General features: G+C 45.6%; 1 long non-coding RNA gene across 1 annotated transcript; it reads right to left on the minus strand.

Moving 5' to 3' along the window:
• Nucleotides 1-1,772: 1,772 nt before the first annotated feature.
• On the minus strand, nucleotides 1,773-3,453 carry LOC146177216 (uncharacterized). The gene is made up of 2 exons (XR_014701278.1): nucleotides 3,058-3,453; nucleotides 1,773-2,291 (listed from the first exon to the last, which is right to left on the minus strand). It is a non-coding gene; the product is annotated as an uncharacterized LOC146177216 (long non-coding RNA).
• Nucleotides 3,454-4,888: the final 1,435 nt, after the last annotated feature.

The following is a 4,888-nucleotide window of genomic DNA, read 5'->3' on the forward strand; positions in this document are numbered from 1 at the left end:
GCAACAAAACAGGCGCATAATTTTTTTAGGCTGACAATGGTCGCTGCCTATGATAGAAACACAATACGGCGCAGTATACAAACATATACACCTCTGCAACCTGTAGTAGGCCAGCAAAATATAGCGCCTTCAAAGCCAGATATACTATAGGCAGTCAGCCCAGCATAATTTGTTGCGATGAGGTTTTACATCCGCATACTGAAAACTTTTGTCCATAACTGAAAAAAGATCAATAGATGTTTTATTTACGCACTATATCACTTGCGTGGAGAAGGAAAAGATGAAATTCTGGAAAGCAGGGGTCGAATAAATTGTGCTAGTAAAGGCAAATGCTGGACCGTTTCGTCCTGGACGCTAGCCGACTCCTCGACGAGGCGTCAGCACCGGCTGTATTCTGCTGTAGGTGGTCTTGCAAGCACAGAAGACGAACTAGCTGCAGCCTATTTTGGGTTGTAATTTACATCAGCCATAAACTTGCATTTGATTCCTATATGCTGGCGTGCTATGCTTTGAGTGCTTCAGCAAGGGACGAATGACAAAACAAACCCTGTATGCTGTTTATGCAGCATAGAGAGTCAAAATGTAGATCCTCCCTATAAAAAAATAAAAACATTGTTTTTTATAGGTTCTCTATCTTCGCCTGGCAGAGAAAGAAATCTATCAATCTCAGATGTTCTCGAATGTAGTGTATTGAAATTCAATAGCATTGCACGCTGCCCAACTTTTTACTACAAGTTTTGTACTTGCTGTGGCAGCTGTTAACAAGTTCGGACTTAACATTTCCTGGTAAAGACTTAAAAAGAAAATGTTGAAAAAGTTTGAAACATAGCAACCCCACAATTCAGACTGGAAATAAGTGTCAATGAATATTTTGTTGTAACGGAAGAAAAAAAAATGAATGCGTGCTCACAGTAGTTGTCTTAAAATATTTGTAGCCTGGTCATGCCGCTCTTCAAAGAAATTATTTTTGTCCGAAAGCTGTAAAGTCGGCTTAACATCACGCGCTTAAATGCCTGTTCTTATGTAGTATTATGGGAAGATTATCCATGCTTTTTAGTAATATTATCACAACACATTGCAACCAAACCGAGGGTATTTCAATCTAGAAATTACGTTTGTTCGCTGTGACAGTTTAGAAAAAATGTACCCTCTTGACCAAATGTGACCAGGCTGTAGCGTTTCCTTCTCAACCAAGTGTGGAGCCCTTGATAATTACAAAAGGCAAGAAATAGTCTTTCTTCCGCACAGATGTTTAATAGTTTGGCATGTTCGGTGAAATGCCTAACTACAGGGCTAAGGAGCAAATCGGGCAGTCTGTTTACTTTTAGCAAAGAAGGTACGTTCTTTCTAGCAGTGTTAGACAGGCGGCTGTTTGTGACGCAGCGGAGCAGCCTTCGCCGTGGCGGCGTACGCATTCCAAGGTAGATATACCATGGTAGCGAAGGCTCCATAGACGCCCATTGGCCCAAAAAATGGCGGCTCATGGGCACCGCCATATTGGGGGGCAATACGTATGAGTGACGTTGAATGACGTCACGCATACGTATGTTTTTTAGCGCGAATTTTAAAGTAGTCTTTTTATAGAGCCCGCATTTTCAAGCCGGTATCTCATGAAGGTTGCCTTTCAGTGCGTACCAACCTTTGGCAGTCAAATGTGCTCGAGTTCCTGCTAGTTATGGCCTTGTTAATGAGGCACTTGGAACCCAATGAAAGTGACTGGCAAATAAGGCAGCAACACTTTCAGACGCTGGTTACCTTGGCTGGCTAAGCATGCAACAAAGCATGATTCGCAGTGGAAACCTTGGTGTAAATACTGGTGCTAGTACTTTTGAGTACAAGGTATGATGCACAAAGCACAGGCTCAAGTGCACAGTTTGCAATACAGTGTACGGCAAGTATGGTTTTTATATTCATGGTTTATTACAGCAACCAAACAAATACAGTGATAAAGCATACCAACAAAAAAATACGCGTCACAGGCAGCTCAAGCAGTAGTTTCTTTAAGCTTGCTGTTCATCTCAATGGTCACAGTGCGGATAGAAAAAAGCCCTGCAGTTCCACGAACGTTGCCAGGTAGGAAATTGAAAAGCATAGAAGACAGTGCTAAGACAACATCAGTTGAGGCCAACATGACATGACGTAAGTAGACGGATCAACACGGGTCGCAGCCTTTTGACGACAGATACGCAGACGGTTTGAAGTGCTTGGAACAAACCCGCAAGTCTCGCAGCTGCCACGGTGTCTTCTTTTCCAGGCTGACGTTGTGGCAGAACTGCACCCACGCTCGGCACCTGGACGTGATGCAACGTGCACGTTATTCACTATTGCGCCGTAAGGAATACTGCATACTCCAAACGCCAATGCGTCATTATTCCTGTCAATGCTAACTGCAGTACAATTTACTTCCATTATATCTGAGCTATGGTAGTAAATGCTCGCCCCAAGCTCTCAGCGCCCAAGGATGCGGTTACGTACGCTCGTCATCATGCCATGCGGGTAGCTATACTTTTCTATGGTTAGGATTGACGAGAATGAAGTGCGTTTAAGGTTACCATAAGGGTCATGCATATGCAGAATAGCAATAACAAGACAGGCAGTAACTCCTGCTGAGTGAATTCAGTTAAAGCACCCTCAAGACCGCGCATGTACACGTGGCTGAATTTCGATACTACCAGTTGAGAGGGTCAAATTGGCTTCGCGGTGTTGGAAAACTAAACAGTGTTGTGCTCAGACTTGTCAGGCAGCACAATTGGTTTTAAATTGGCCTTCCGGTCAGTGGCATGCGCGTGGTTGCTCCTGAGAGCCCGGTATCAAGTTAACGCTGGTGAGAGCCGGCTGCATAAAACTCACCATAAATCAGACAAATGGTGGGCCTCTTTCGCACAGCTCAGCACTTAAAGTGAGTGCCCTGTAGTGTAGTACATAAATATCCCGGAAAAAAATGAAGCCACGTGCGCACGACCTGGCTACGGAAACAGAAGCGAACAGCCCAACGAAAGCATTCGGAGCCTACTTAGAGCAGACGCCTTGTAGCAGACGACACTGACAAGAGCTCACCTGTGAAAGTCCAGCGGGAAGCGGTGTAGCTTGACACCGACGGTACTGTCCATGCTGTCGCAATATGCCACGGCGCATTGTTTCTTCACACGCCGCAAGCTCATCTTGAAATAAAGCGCTACGCGTTTCAAAAGAACAGCGGGAAGCGTGCAAAGACGGAAAAAGACCGCACTGGCCGCACGTCGAAGGAAACGACAAAACCGAGAAAACTGCCGCAGCGTTGCGGCGGGGTGCAAATTTTACAAAACGGTGACAGAGAAGCGACGCGCAAAGATCACGAAAGCTTCGCAAAAGGGGCATTTCGAGACCGGCGAGCTAAATTTATAAGCTTTACCAGGCGCGCTATTGCAGACAGCTGGTGATAAGAAACCGCTTCGTGAGCTCCCGCGGCCACTGTGGCCGGGAGCCGAAACAAGGCCTGCAAAGTCACGCTGCAAATTAACCGCACACTCATCAACAGGGGGCGTAACAAGAACGTTGCAAAAAATTAAACATGCGGCGTAATGTTTTGCTGAAATAGTTTACCTATTTTATGAAACGTGCTATTAAAATATTTTTTTTACGTTGTTTTGTAGCGTTTTTATTTGTGCTTTTGAATTTCATTATCTAAGTGTTCCGCCCCCCCCCCCCCCCCCCCCCAAAGTGGCTGTGCTGCTGTCACGCTAGACCGTTTTTGGGCCCAGCCTTCGCCACCATTTCGCATCCGCCTTGCGCATTCTTTGTTCCCATGCCTGAGAAGAGTCCAATGAATCCCGGCGGAATTCAAATTTGTGGTGTCAATGAAACCATGCAGACAGCGCTGCCGCGCTCGCATGACTGGTGGCGGCGCACTCTTTCTCTTCCCTCTTCCCTCTTCTCTCTAGCAGCGGCGGCGCGCGGGTTGTCTGTTGCAGCTCCGCTCGCACTCGGAGTATAAACTGAACCACGACATGCCTGTCCTGTCTCGCGGAACAGTCTGCAGCTCAGTGTAGGTACCACTGACCCTTTATTTTAAGATATATGTTGGTAACTAATTAGGTATTTGGGAGCATTATCTGCTTCATTAGCCTCTTACGTTGCTACACTTCCCTGCAGGAGTAAAGACACTCGGATCGCTAGGACAGACCTTTGCGTGCCAATTTCCTCTTGGGCTGCTTCGGTTGACGCTGCATGCAAGGCTGTGCTGGACGACCGGTAAGATATCAATTGTTTATACAGTGCGTCGTATTAACTTTAAATTATTCATTTTGTCATTCAATGGCACCTGATAATTGAGATTAACCGAATGTGCTTATCTGCCGTTTATGTACGCTGAGAGTTTGAAAACCTTTTGCTTCATCTCTATTGCACCGAACAGAAAATATGCATTCTTGATGAATTCCAATTTCAGCACACTGACTTGGACAAACTAATTTTATAGCAGTGGCAGATTTTACTGCTCATGAACTGTTTGCCCAAGCTGTACTAAAAAAACTATTCTGCAGAATATTGTCTATTATTCTTGTTTTCGCTTGCAGATGTACAAAGGGAAGATAGTGAGATGCAAGCTGCTCGAGCATACATCGGCAAAGGCTGCTGAAAGCTTCTGTCCTCATAACCGACAGCAAAAGGCACATGCTAGAGATGCTGCCTTGGCAGACACCTGAAGCTGCCTTTAATGCGGCGTCTTTCTACAACCTTGGATCTGTCGACACCTTGTCAATGAATCTAACCATAGGTCAACTCCTGAAAGTACGAATACGAATACAATAACCTTTATTTTCCATCAACGATGGAGGGAGACGAGGCTAAAAGTTGCGGCCGTAGCTTGACTGGTCCTCGCCCCCCTACATAAGAGCGACAGAGCGACAGG

This window comes from Amblyomma maculatum, chromosome 10, assembly GCF_055883805.1.
Source record: "Amblyomma maculatum isolate TAMU_Amacu chromosome 10, ASM5588380v1, whole genome shotgun sequence".
Taxonomy (NCBI): Eukaryota; Metazoa; Arthropoda; class Arachnida; order Ixodida; family Ixodidae; genus Amblyomma; species Amblyomma maculatum.